The following is a 15,267-nucleotide window of genomic DNA, read 5'->3' as shown; positions in this document are numbered from 1 at the left end:
ACAACGACTCTCCCTACTCCACCTGGCTCAATCTGCATCCGAAGTCAAAGCGAGAAGGGGGAGGGGGGAGGGAGAATCGATACATTGATCCGTTGTTATTGCGAAAGTGTCGTCTCTCCCCATCCCTTCCACCTCTCTCTCTCTCTCTCACTGTCGAAAACCAAGACACGCGGCATTTTTATTCTTTTGACGTCCATTCTATCGAGATGACACACACACACGCACCCAAACGATTCAGCGTTTTCTGCCGCCGCGAAATCTGATGCCCAAGAGAGTGAACGCAAGTTGATGTAGCATCACTCGCTCGAATTCCTTCTCCCTTACACACGAAATAATACAGAAAGAAGAAATTCCTTTCGCACGCTGGAAGTACCGAACGAAGTGTGCACACTGGCTCATAAGTATGTAAGCAATTGTATACAAAATTGTTCATTTCAATGAGAAGGTGATGGTGCTTCGGGAGTTTTGCAACCTTATTTGTTATGAGTTGGCAACCTCATTTCTTAGAAGTTAGCAACATATTTTTTAAGAGTTGGCAACCTGATTTCTCAGGAATTGGCAACACCATTGCTTAGGAATTGGTGACTTGACTTTCTAGGATTTAGCAACCTTACTTCATAGGAGTTGGTAACCTTATTTCCTAAGAGTTGGCAGCCTTATTTCCTAGGAGTTGGCAGCACTATTTCCTAGGAGCTGGCAGCCCTATTTCCTATGAGTTAGTAACCTTGTTTCGTAGGAGTTAGTAACCTTGTTTCGTAGGAGTTGGAAACCTTGTTTCGTAGGAGTTGGAAACCTTGTTTCGTAGGAGTTGGAAACCTTGTTTCGTAGGAGTTGGCAACCTTGTTTCGTAGGAGTTGGCAACCTTATATCGATTGACAGTTTCATGGTTCCACAGTTCGCGGATTGATTACACCGGCGGTGTCAACAACAATGAAAGATTGAATAGTAATGAAATAGATTGAGTAAGAGGTAGGTACTGGACTATTTGATTCCTACTTTTTCTCTATTCCACTTTAGGAATTTCCCCCCAAAATGTCCGGATTTCACACTGACAATACGGTGGCCTTATGTTTGTATTTGAAGTTTCTAACATGTGTATAACTGCAAAACATAACTTCAACTAAAAGCACAGTTTCACGAAAACTGCCAACTATTACCTTAGCTGTCCCCGACAAGAGCTTTGAGAAGCGAAGCGCTTTAGAAGAAGGCTCGCATGACCGGAACACTCTGAATCTATGAAACAATAATGTAGCACTTTCCAGGCACCACAGTGTAACACCAAAGCACGCTATTGCAGCCACAAGGTATTGACCACGGCGGTCCCTTCAGGAGGTCAATAATTAAAAACTTTTGTCCGGAGGAAGAACACAAGGGGAGATAGGTCCTCTCTTGAATCCTGGGAAACTCTCGGACAATTGAGGTTTGCTTATATCGTTCGCTGAGAGCTGGAAACGACTGAAACACGTTTTACAGCGTTGGGAAGGAAGTTTTAGGAAAAGAAGTAATTATAGGCAGATAGTGTCGCGTCAGGAATGCAAGACATATTTCAAAACCTTCTTAAAGAAGTAGTAATATTGTCTTATAATTTGGCGCACACAGGACATGTACTACGCAGAAATTTAAGCGACCACGACTCGAAGCCGGTTCTCTAGCGTACCGTGCCACTCATATACCAAACGACAATCACTACCCTGGGAGATGAAAAACTAAATATGCTGACCAAGGCAGTAATTTATTTTATTAAAAACATAAACTAAACGTAACGTTTCAACCTTCTAGCAAGGTCTTCTTCAGACTCTGTATCAAGTACAAAAGTAACAAGATACAAAAACAGGGCATTATATATACACAAATATTGCTCCCTCCAGACTATTTAGAAAGTTGTTTGGAACTTTCTAGCAGGTGACTTTCACTTTCCAACTTTACTTTCACCTAAAAGGCTAAATATATTTACTTCCATATAGAATGTGGTTGGACTTTTAATCTCACGCTCTTTTCCCTTCATTTTTCTTCCTTCTCCTCTCCTCTTTCTCTCTTGTCCTTTCCACTCTTTCTAACATCTTCTTCCATTCTTTGTTTAACTTCAATCCCCCATTCCAGTTCATTGTGTCTTCTTCACCTTTCTTCTCTATTTCCTTGGCTTCCTTCCATTTTCTCACTAGCATTCTCTTCTCCCTTCCTATCTGCTTAGCCTCATCCCACTCTATGTCATGTCCTGTTTCTCTCGTGTGTTTAAATATTGCATTTCTTTCTCTCTTAAGTCGTACATCATCCCTATGTTGTTTCAACCTGTCTTTCAGCCTCTTTTTCGTTTCTCCTATGTACACACTCTGACATTCTTTACATTTCACTTCGTAGAAAATCCCTTCCTCTTCCTCTTCTCTGTTTTCCTTTTTCTTGTTTGCATTCCTCGCTATTCCTAAGATGCTTCTCCCTCCCTTCCTGTAAGTTTTAATTCCCGCTTTCTTAAGCACTTTGCATATCTTTTCTGTGGTCTTCCCCATACTCCTTATTCCAAACCTTCTCTCTTTTCCTTTCTCTTCCTCTTTTTCTTTCTCTTCCAATTCTTCCCTGCCCGTTTTCTTCCTTCTTCTGTTTATGTCCAGTCTATCTATCTGGGAGATACAAGGCACCGTCGACGTCATGAGTGTTTCAAAGGTAGCAGATCCCTTTTACGGGATGTACATCTCATGGGCATACAGACAGATCGTTAGAGATTTCACTAAATACTAAATGGAAGAAAATAAAACTTATTTACTTAATAAAAAAAGTCAGGTTGAGCTTTAATTCGGACCTTTGGCAACTGTGTCCGTTTTCATAAAAATTGTTCTTAAATTTGTGGTTTTAAAAAAATATTGTTTATCGACTCTTTATACAAATGCATCGACACTAGAGTATATTTATCGCCTTGTAGTCAAGGGGTCTTGGGTTCGATACACGGTGGAGGCACATAGTGGTTCGGATTAAACTTTAAACTGTAGGTCCAGTGCTCATTAACCTTGTGTGCATAAAGTAGACTTCAAACAAAAAAATGAATCAAATCAAACCAGAGTAGATTTTTTTGTTGTTGTTCCAAACAATAGTTCCTTTCGGTGTGCTAATATGTAGGATATATTCTGGAAAAAAAGTAAATTTGGTAACCCTAGGATGAAAATGCACTGTACAGTGGGATCCATGAGTATTACCGTGCAAATTGTCCATCACCATGTTCGTGCACTTTATTTGACCCAATAAGAGCTTCAGGAATTAAAAGAAAACTCAAAACAAGCTGTTGACAACTTCTGCACTAGCATACATAAGAATGCATCGCTTAAAAACACAAAGGATGTAAGAAAAAAATTCATAAAAATAGTCATGGACAATTTGCAGGGTAATACTCATGGATCCCACTGTACACAAATTACTGGATAAAGGACTATTGTAAAAAATAAACATGGCTGTTTTTAAAGTATTAACGAGCATAGCATACATGTACACTAACTCCTGAAATTTTAACAATTCATTTTCTAAAAATATATTTATGGTGTACGTAACCCAGTCTAAAATTAGCTTTAACTTCAGTTAACAAATTTCACAAATAAAAATATTAACACATCATACCTTTTGAGTTTATATGTAACTACAGTATTGACTCATTTCTACAATCACTAAGATAGCTTCTTCTTCTTTTTTGGCTCACATCGTCTTGAAGCGATTTCTAGCCAAAGGTGAAGAATTTCCCTTGTTCTTGTCCCAAACACAGTAATCTGTATGCTTATTCAATTGAGTTCTTTTTTAGGTTCACTTTATGCGCAAAAAGGTTAATCTGGACTGGACCTACAGTTTAAAAGGGGTTCCGAACTATGTGTCTCAAACCCAGGATCTCTTGATTACAAGGCGACGACGTTACCACCGGAGAGGCCCATATGCTTATTCACTTTCCTCAGGAAATTATAATCTCCATTATCACTAAGATAGCATCTTTCTATCAGCAATTTCTAGATTTTTAATTTTTATGAGATTTTTTAACAAAATAATGATATGTAGCAATGTTGCAAACACTAAAAATTTCTCACTAATTAAGTTCATAATAATTGTGAATGTAAATTTTGGATAGATCCACACGCAACTACTATCTATACTTATGCATGAAATAACATTCAAATTTAAATAATAAATGATGATGTCGCATTTTCTAAATCAATAGGAATACTGTTAAATTTTAACGGCAGAGAGTTGTAAAGTTTACGTTAGTTACTAGCAGTACAGTTGGCGAATTCTAAAAAAAATGTCGCTATAGGAACAAAAGACTCTGACGGTTTTGTTTTTTTTGGTGCAACAATCCACAGAACTATGACGTAGCATTAGGACAGAAGGGGAAGGGAGGGGGAAAGAGGACTAACTCGATTAAGGGGAGGGAGGAGTATCAGCAGACGAGGGCACTTTCCACTTTCATATCACGTCTCCTTCCAAGCAGCTGCGGGGAGATTCTCTTCCTCCAGAAACAACGCCGCCCAAATCTCTTCCATTGCCCGCACTTCATTCCACTCCGGCCCTTCCCACCAACTTCCGAGGGTTGGTGGCTCTTGGAAGTCATTTCAGGGTTTCTTCAAGGCGACGAAATATAGAGTTACTTCGAACTCCAGGAGAGATACGTGAACGGAGTCACTTCATCAAAGGCTTCCGTGATTTCATTTAAAGGGAGTTCCACGTTAAGCAAACATATTAAAAGTAATGACGGGGAGTGTCGTCATTTGGTTAGCGTCCGCCCTGAAAAGTTAAAGATCGTCAGTTCCCCTGCCATTCGACTACCATCAAACCGATTTTAAAAGATCTTCTTTTATTATTTTTGTTATTCAGCGTCGCTTTTTGCCGTTTCCGGCTATTTGCAATGATGAGGACGATATGATGAAATTAATGAAGACATACTCACAAAGAACACTCATGCTCAGGTCGCGGCCTCTGGCGTCGTATAGTGCTGTGCTAACCACTGCGTTACGGAAGCCGGCAGTTTAAAAGCACTATTAAAACCTTTGTATTCATTGATTGAGTTGATGTTTTAAGTCTACTTTATGCACAGTAAGGCTAATCGGGACTGGACCTACAGTTTAAAGTGGGATCCGAACCACTAGGGTATCGAACTCGGGACCCCTTGATTACATGGGGACAAGGCTACCACTGCACCATCGGGGAGGCCTACACCTCTGTAACTGAACTAATTAATGTAATATGAATGATTCAGTTTTAAAATATACAGGGTGCGGCAGAAATACTGAGGAAATAAAATCGCGCCACTAGAATCTCCCGACAGATGGCGCGCAAATTCGTGTGTGTTGGTCGAATGAGGATAGTGCATTCGAAGTGGAATTTTACTTAAACAATAACGATTCTGCCACTATAACCCAACGTAGATTCCGGCGTCAGTTCAACAATGGGAGAAATGGGACACGACAGACAATTCTGAATTGGGTAAGAAACTTCAGAACGACTGTATCAGCAAAGGTCTGTCTACAAATGACGCATGAACATTACGCGTTAGCTGCCAAATGACGCATGAACGTTACGCGTTAGCTGCCAAATGACGCCTAAACGTTACGCGTTAGCTGCCAAATGACGCCTAAACGTTACGCGTTAGCTGCCAAATGACGCATACACGTTGCGCGTTAGCTGCCAAATGACTCCTAAATGTTAAGCATTAGCTGCCAAATGACGCCTAAACGTTATACATTAGTTGCCAAATGGCGCCGAAATGTTAAGCATTAGCCGCCATATGGCGCGTAAACACAGAGAAACCTACTTCTTAACAAAGCACCATTTTACTTATCGGTGAATGAGATCAAATTGAACATGGACGAGGGTATCTAAGGTCAGAAATATTTATCGAGTGATAAAACGATCCGAACAGGGCACTTCCTTTGTACCGGAAGTAATTTCCAGAGAAAGAAAGTCCACATAAATGAGCGGACGTGATCCAGCTACCCGCATACTAGTTTCCCGCTCTGTCGCCGAGGGAAAACTCTCCATACGTCACCACAGAAACGGCGCAAACGACAAAGTTCCGAACCGTTACATTGAAATTTATTAACGCATTACAGAATGCGCAGAGAAAAATCGAAAGAGAGGGGAAATAAACGAGAGGAGATCTTTCAATTACATTTCATGCTAACAGTGGAGCCCCTCCCTTCCAACTTCCACCGTTAGTCTTTCACTTAATGTCCCTCAACGTTCCCCATCAGTGATGCCAACCCTAGCACAATGATGCTAAACCTAGCACAATTTGAGCTTCATTGACACCTAGCACCATGTGTTAGGCATATTGAAAAATCAAACATTATTTGCAAACTTGCTTCTCTTTGGGGGGAGGGAGAAATATGCTTCAAAGAACGATATGTCGAGGGATTAAAAATAAAATTTGATGCAGGTCTTACTATTTCCTGTCCAGGGACATGCTTTCCCAATTAAACCCTCTTCATCTTTTCTCTATTCTCCTCAAATTTACCTCGACCCTCTTCACATTTTTCTCTATTCTCCTCAATTTACCTCGTCCAATCTTAATATTTTTCTGTATTCTCTTCAATTTACATCGACCTTCTTCATATGTTTTCTTTATTCTCTTCAATTTACATCGACCCTCTTCAAGTTTTTCCCTTATTCTCCTAAATTTACCTCGACCCTCTTCACTTTTCTCTATTCTCCTCGATTTACATCTACCCTCTTCATATATTTCCTTTATTCTCCTCAATTTACATCGACCCTCTTCATCTTCTTCTTTATTCTCCTCAATTTACATCGACCCTCTTCATATGCATTCTTTATTCTCTTCAATTTAAATCGACCCTCTTCACCTTTTCCCCTTATTCTCTTCAATTTACCTCGACCCTTTTAATCTATTTCTCTATTCTCCTCAATTTACCTCGACCCAGTTCATATTTTTCACTATTGTCCTCAATTTACATCGACCCTCTTCATATGTTTTCTTTAATCTCCTCAATTTACATCGACCCTCTTCATCTTCTTCTCTATTCTCCTCAATTTACATCGACCCTCTTCATCTTCTTCTTTATTCTCCTCAATTTATATCGACCCTCTTCATATGTTTTCTTTATTCTCCTCAATTTACATCGACCCTCTTCAAGTTTTTCCCTTATTCTCCTCAATTTACCTCGACCCTTTTCACTTTTCTCTATTCTCCACAATTTACATCGACCCTTTCATATGTTTTCTTTAATCTCCTCAATTTACCTCGACCCTCTTCATCTTTTTACTCTATTCTCCTCAATTTACCTCGCGGAAAACATTTCATGGCAAGAAATCGGCAGATACTTGTGGGCCATAAATAAAACAAATGTTACGCTTATTCTAATCATGAGAGCAATCTATGCGCTCGAAACGTTGGAAGCTAACGTCGATTTAACCTAACCAGAGAACGCTTGTTCAAGTGTGTTCCGCTTTGTAGTCGACGAATCATCTCACACTTTCTCTAGTCCAATGTCGAACTCATCTCGGAAAGTATATGCATAATTTAAAATTATAATCGTCCTAAAATAATTATACTAATAAATTACTATTACTAATTATGCATAATGTAACGCACCATGGCTGTGCGGTCAGGCGTCAGGCTTTGGGTTCGGGCTACGGGAGGCGCGCAGGTTCGAGTCTTCTGATATTCCGGCCAATGTATGGGAGCGGTGGCCACCCACAATCGTGAGGAAATTGGGGAGCTACGAATGAGTAGCGTAACCTACAACGACTGGAGGTTCGTCGTGCTGACCACACGTAACTTTTCGTAACTGTTTGGATGATCTTCCACCTCGGCATGTGAGACTGATGCCCAGTCGGTAGTAAGGCTCTGACCCTCATGGGCTGTTGCACCATAGGTTATTTTTAATTATCAATAATAGTAAATTATAGTATTGAAGAGTTTACAGGATTCTTGTTGAGAAACCTGATGGTAAGATGCCTGTAGGAAGGCCAAGACGAAGATGGAGGGATAACGTTGAGATGGACATAAAGGAATTCGGTAAGGATGGAAAAGATTGGATTGATCTTTCCCAGGACAGATGGAAGGCTTGTGTTGCTGCAGCCATGAGATTGATTGATTGATTTGCTGTTTTAAGTTCACTTTATGCACAGTAAGGCTAATCGGGACTGGACCTACAGTTTAAAGTGGAATCCGAACCACTATGTGCCTCCACCAGGTATCGAACCCGGGACCCCTTGATTACAGGACAACGACGCTACCACTGCGCCATCGGTGAGGCCCTGCAGCCATGATAGTTAGTAAAATCATTATTATTATCATTGTAGAACCCTATCAACATTTAGTATAATTTTACAGATTAAATAGCAATTTTCTTAACGGTAGATTGGCAACGCTGTTCTCCATTCTCCCTACCGCCGTATCCTGCTACCGGGAGGCCTATTAAGAGGCCGACACGACAAATAAACGGCTGATAGATCGTGTTTGGATAGTCATCGTCTGACGGAAGGGTTGAAGTTGACCGAGCCCCGCACGGAAGGGGGAGAGAAAGAAAACCGCTGAGAGCGAAGGAAAAGTTTTCCGGAGGGGCGGTGGCTCTCTGGGCTGACATCTTGGGAGGACAAAGCTTCCTGTTTCTCTTGCCTTTGACGTTGTCCCCTCGTGAAGGAAGACCCAACGCAGTGTTGCCACATGAAGGGAAATTTCCCTTTTGCAGGGAAATTTTAGCTAAAAGGGAATTTCGATGAAAAATACCACAATTGCAGGGAAATTTTAAGGTCATCTGACTACATTATTATAGTTTATGTTAATTTCGAATTTCATATCCACATTTTGATGTTATTTATTTATTTTGCTGTCCCTACTTGTTTCTGCTCCTTTCAGTTTATTGTACGTTGCTTTTATGCATCTTTGGATAAATAGTAACGATGAGGATTAACGATTAAATAGATTCCTGACCAGGATTCAAACCTGCGACATCTGGTCAGGAAGTGATAAAACTAAAATGTGAATTTTTTTAAAATATATTTTTATCTACCGAATAACGAATTCAATGGAATACTTAACTACGTACTACTACTGCTTCCACAACCACCACTAATAATGCTGCTGCTACTACTACTTCTACTTATTATTATTATTATATAATTTGCTTAGGTGAAGGGAAAAATTGGTCCAAAAAGGGAAATTGTACCCCTTAGAAAGGGAAATTATGCTCTCATATTATGGCAACACTGACCCAGCATTTACTCCGAAACCTCGAGGAGAACAGATCGAACGCTAAAGAGAAGGAAAATAGAGCTCAAAGGAAAGAAGAAAACATATCTCATTGCTTCGAATGGACTGAAACGGAGATAAAGAGTAGACAGAAATCCGAGAACGAACAAGAGAAAAAGAGAAAAATAAAGTAAGATATAAAATTCTTTACAAACAGAAGATGAAGAGAACAAAAGCTGTAAAAAAGTTAACTTGAGGGAACTTACGGAGAGCAAAGATTGCAACACTGACCAGAGAAAATAAAAGATAGCAATAGAACTGTGAAATACAGAAAATTCAAAATCGTGACCATCTGGTTATGGATAAATAATGCTGATTATATCAGCGGCGGCTCAAGGGGGAGAGCCGCCGTGCCATGGCACTACCCTCAGAAGAAATGCATACATAGCCCAAGTATTGTTAAATTAATACATTGATAGTTTACAGACAAGAAGATTCGAATCTTGCAATCGGTCAAGCTGACGTGACGACCGCCTCAACCACCTCACTGCATCGCCAGCTGTTCCGTACCCTCGGCGAGGCAGCGATCCGAGCCACCCAAGAGCTGGCCTAACCAAGTTGAAACACGTGAAAAGTCTCAGCGAGTAACATTTCCACCATGAGCCGGGAAGAAGGAGGCAGGGGGTGGTGTTAGCCAATGAGGTTAGCCCATATGACACCAGCCGTGCCCGTTTTCGCTTTGGCACAGCGAGGGAACTTTCGCAGTGTTCACACAGTTGCCAACTTCAGAGATAAGTCGCTAAATACGACGGATTTGTAAGACCCGTTGGGGAAGTAATTCTTGAAAAAGGTACTATCTACTTTTCTGCCAACTTTTGGAGAAACGAACCTAGAAATTTTTCCAAACATTTTGATAATAGATAGATGCGCCTAGAGGGCCATCCAGACTTTTTAAAAATATAAAAGTAAAAAATCCTATGGTGATGCGAGTTTTCTTTGTCATTTCGACAATATCTTTTTACATCAAATGTCTAGAATATTTTCAACATCCAGTTGGAATACGTGTGCATGGGGGAGGAGAAGATGAGAAGATTTGTTTTCCCTTCCTCTTGTAATTGTGTTTTTAGTGAAGTGTCCTGTAGTGTATAAAGATAGGTTAGTGAGTGAAGATGATTCGTATTAGTGTGTTATTACTTAAACACACACTGTTTTCCACGTTACCAAACGAGGATAAACATCTTGGCCAGTGGGGCAACCTCAAGGAGGGGGCGGCGATTTCTTGATCACGTTGGCACTACCCATCATACTTGCCGCCGGCCGCCACTGGATTATATTAGAAGCAAGTTGCGGAAATGAATCGGGCGATTGCAACTGTCGCGTCAGAGGTAACACCACCATCTTCGAGCCCCTGCTTTAACATTCAGCCATGATGGAGTCGTGAAACGGGGCACAGTGTGCCTGTGCACTGTGAAAGCTTATTACAAAAACAATGCCCGTGCAGCGTAAATTTCGAAAACAGAGGTATCTGAAATCTAAAGTATTCCAACCACCACCTCGCGCATCCTCTACGAACCTTAAGGTCAGATTCGGGAAGAGGTGGCTCAAATTGCTGTGGCCATGCTGTACAATGTGATGTGTAACCTGTCCAAAAAACAGAGTGTGTAGAACGAAATGGGGGCCATCTTATAGGTCTCGCGCCACAACTTGAGCTCTGGGGAGAAAGTATTCGAGTTGACAGCGGAAGCAGTGACAACCCTCATAATGAGTTCTCCGCCCTTCAAAAGCAGTGTTTGCAACCGCACTAAATTCTTGCTATTCTCAATATATGTTACCAGAATGCCTGATAACCAAGAGCAATTCTTAGCAAAGCTGTATATACACTACGTTCTTTTAATTGAAAAAAAAAAAAAAGTATATCGATCTTCTAATCTATTGCAGCCACATTTGCTTTGTACGCAATCCCGCGAGCTCCTTCCCCCCCACCCAGGACCTCCCCGATGGTGTAGTGGTAGCGTGGTCGCCTGGTAATCAAGAGATCCCGAGTCTGATACCCGGTGGAGGCACATAGTGGTTCGGATTCCAATTTAAACTGTAGGCCCAGTCCAGATTAACCTTACTGTGCATAAAGTGGACGTAATTGGATTGGATTGATTTGTTGTTTTAAGTCCACTTGATGCACAGTAAGGCTAATCGGGACTGGACCTACAGTTTAAAGTGGGATCCGAACCACTATGTGCCTCCACCGGGAATGGAGACCGGGACCTCTTGATTACAAGGCGACGACGCTACCACTGCGCAATCGGGGAGGCACCGTATGATGTTCGTTTATGTATGTTTCGTCTAAATAGTACACGGCTCTTCCAGTGTTTGGGCAGTCATGAATATCTCTAAAGAAATCGGTGTGCACAACAATAATATCTGGTTTCTCCATCAAAATCTCCTATTGGTAAACAAAGATCAAGTAAATATTTCCATAACGTGACCCCAAATCGAAAACTGATTTTCTCTCGCAACTTCTTTGATAGGTGTAGGTACAGTATTGCCAACAACGTAAGAATCTCTTACAAGCCTTCTAATAACTCCTTTTTACGGTTTGTGGTGGAGTGATTAGCGTATTGCGCTTCGACGTCATAGGTCCCGGGTTCGAAACCCAGCCTGGGCATGGGTGTTCTTTGTGATTGTCCCTTCATCAGTTTCGTCTTATCATCAGTCATCCTGACCTTCGCGATTAGCCAAAAGTTGCAGAAAAGCGAAGTAAAATAAATAAAATCAATCAATGAATTAACAACCCCTTTATCCAAATTGGATTCATTGTTTTTGTTAATTTTACTTCGTTTCCTGCCACATTTGGCTAATCACGAAGATGACGATTTTTGATTAAATGGATGAAGGGACACGCACAAAAACACTACCATCTACAGGCCGGAATTCAAACCCGGGGCTCCTCGCGTCGTAGCGTGCTGTGCCAACCACTCCGCCACAGATATCGGCGAGTATCTTGCGAAACGAGGCTTCTCCCACATTTCTTGCCTGGCTTCGCAATGCAGAACCCCCTTTTTCCAAATTATGCAAATTACATCTAAATTGAGTGACCAGTTAATTGTTTACATCTGTAGATGGCAACATTGGAATTTTGCTCCACCAGCCTGCCTTTTTCTTGAAAAAACCCATATGGCCCCCTTGGATTTCAACTTTCCCCAGAGCTCAAGTTGTCGCGCGAGACCTATAGTAATGTTATTTTCAAATAAATTAAAATGTACGGATTGCATTGTCATTTGGTGTTTCTTCTTCAATGAATAAAGAAGTTCATTTTGTCTTAATTATGTATGTTTTCTCGTGAACTTTGTATAATATTGTCTGTGTGGAGTATTTAAAATCCATTCATTGCCGCACTCTGTAGTGGAAGAGTTCAGAGCCGAAAATTAAGAGGAAACAACGATAATCGTAAAAGGCAGCACACTGGGAAAAATTAGAAGAATATGGAAAACAAATTGCTACAAACAATAGTTATTTGTGTAGGAGTAAACGGGGAAGACAGAGAGGGGGGATGAGAAGAAGAGGGCAATGGACTGGAGTGAAAGAGGAAAATCTGTATGGTTACTTCGAAGCAATTAAACTGAGGAGCGAATAACATTTACTCCGGGAAATCAACATTCGGCAATCTCAGGTGCCCGTCATCACGTTGGGTGAGAATGGGACAAGAACAGAGAGAGTGTAAGAGGTTATGAGAGAAAGAGAATGAGATAGAGATACAAAGAAAGATGAGATGGGAAGGGAAAGAGAGGGAGAGTCAGCTTGAAGAGTGAACAATGTTCGAAGATACGTACGACATAACACAGAAGAACGTAGATAACAAGCTGCGGGAATGAAGACATTCAAGCGCGTCTCCTTCAACCGAGAAACCTTTCGAGTCTAAGCAAGCGACATTTCTCTCAAAAGAAGCAATTTGCACTTGTAGGAAACAAAGCTGATGCTGCAAGCTTGAATTTGCATCTGAAAACAGCCAGCTCAGGAAACAAGAAGAGTCCCGCCCTCTGCAGTTAGTCCCATCAGGTAATCAATCACCCGTTTAGCAAGGACGGCAAAAAATCTGAAACGGACACCGCACTAAGTGCATTCTAATTAGCTTAGGTGTGCACACGGTTCCCTCAACAGAAACAAAAAACTGACGACAGCGTTAGATGGTTTCCATTTAGGATACCACATTATATTGTCCATTGCTTCTTTATCTTCTAATGGACCTTATACACACTTAAACTAAACACAAAGAATTGTAGAACAACTCATGTATAGCATGTTTAAATAACCAGTTAGGCACACTTTTTCTAAGCAGGACTAGTATCGAGACGAGACGAAATATGACATAGTGGCGTCTCGTCTCGATCTGTAAATGAGTGGCTCGTTTCGACTTCGTCATAAACAATATATACAGCGTGTCAATGCAAAAAAAATCACAGGGCATAGAGATCATTAAGGCAAAATACTTTCGCAACTATGTAACCTCTTCGCAGTTATTACTCGACCTAAATTTAGTTCCTGATCCTAAGTTATCTGAAGAGGACCTATGGATTTCGCTGAAGAAGACAAGACATATAGAGTTACTTGGAACTACAGGGAAGACATGTGAAGAGCGTCATTTCATCAAAGGCCTTAGTGATATAATTTAAAGCTCCATGTCAAACTCAATTCGTAAACGAAGCCGAACAACGATTTCAAAATGAATTTTCTCACATCACACAGTCACACCCTTCCATGCATATAAGAAACAAGAGAACCCATCTTGAATTTACGGGTATTCCGTGCTCGTAGCGAACACCTGAAGGAAAGTATTTGCAGGTGCGTGCTGTTAGCAAAACACACAAACTTGCCCTGTCTTGTTTGTCATTGAAAGTGGTCAACATGCAAGTGTTGCCAGTGATACCTTATAATAATTTTGTGTTTGAAATTAGCTAAATGAAGGATCGTCAACAATTTAGGTTAACTACATGAGAGTTTTGTTAAAATATTGATATATTTCATCTTCCTTAAAATCAAATTTTACATAGGAAATGTAAATGTTAATCAACCTAGGTAACGTTCTTGTACAAAGGACAACTTCCTAAGAACATTGTAAATGTTATTATCAGTTTTCAGTTGCTCCAAAGCTGTTTTCATTCTGGTGTCGATGTACATGTAAGTCTTCTTCCTTTTACCGCTATAGAACTCTCAAGTTCTCCCTGCCTAATTTCGAACATGGCTAAATGCCTACGACGTTAGGTTAGCTATGATTAGTTCTCTTAGCCTAAATAATAATTTTTCATTGTATTTATGCTAATGGAACCTAACCTAATAGGCCTAACCTAACCTCGTAGGCATCCCTCGTCTGACGTCAGAACACAAGGTAGCAAAACTGTTGTGCGACAAGGAAGACCCGATTGGAGAATCAACAGTGGTGAGTCAGGTCAGGTCAAGAGGCAACAGCCACCGAGGTGTTTCTCCACGCAAGTTGGCTTATCACTGGCAACACTTGCATGCTGACCACATTCAAGGCCAAATAAGACAGGACAAGTTCGAATGTTCGCTAACAGCACGCACCTGCAAATCCGTCCGTAACTGTGTTCGCTAAGATCACGTTCGCTAACAGCACGGCACCATTTACTGGTCTCCCAAGTCTTTTATACATTCTAGAAGTGCCAGTTTCATGCACCTTGCTGTCTGCTTCAGAAGCATGTTGATGTATTTCTTCTCTCTCTCTCCCTCTTCTCTCCCCTCTTTCTCCTTTCTTGAGCTTTAGCACTCTCTTTTCCCCTCTCTTATTTATTTCATTCTCTTTATCTTTCCTCTCTGTGTGGGTGAGAGAGAGAGAGAAGAGAGAAAAATAAAATAAGAAGAAAATGGAAGAGAGGAAGAAAGAGTGAAACGAGAGGAAGGCAAAGGAAGAAGGAGTAAAAAGAGAAAAGCAAGGGAAAAGAAAGAGGAAGTGGAAACAGAAAGCAAGAGAAAAAGAGTGAAAAGATAGAAAGACAAGGGAGTGACCAAGACAAAAGAGAAATCCGGATGAAAAAAGAGAGAGAGGCAAGGAATAGGAGAAACAGTGAAAAGAGAAAGAAAGC

Source organism: Lepisma saccharinum, chromosome 12 (genome assembly GCF_977018435.1).
Source record: "Lepisma saccharinum chromosome 12, izLepSacc3.1, whole genome shotgun sequence".
NCBI classification, from domain to species: domain Eukaryota; kingdom Metazoa; phylum Arthropoda; class Insecta; order Zygentoma; family Lepismatidae; genus Lepisma; species Lepisma saccharinum.
The sequence above is the reverse complement of the archived record's forward strand: the minus strand, read 5'-3'. Positions refer to the sequence as shown.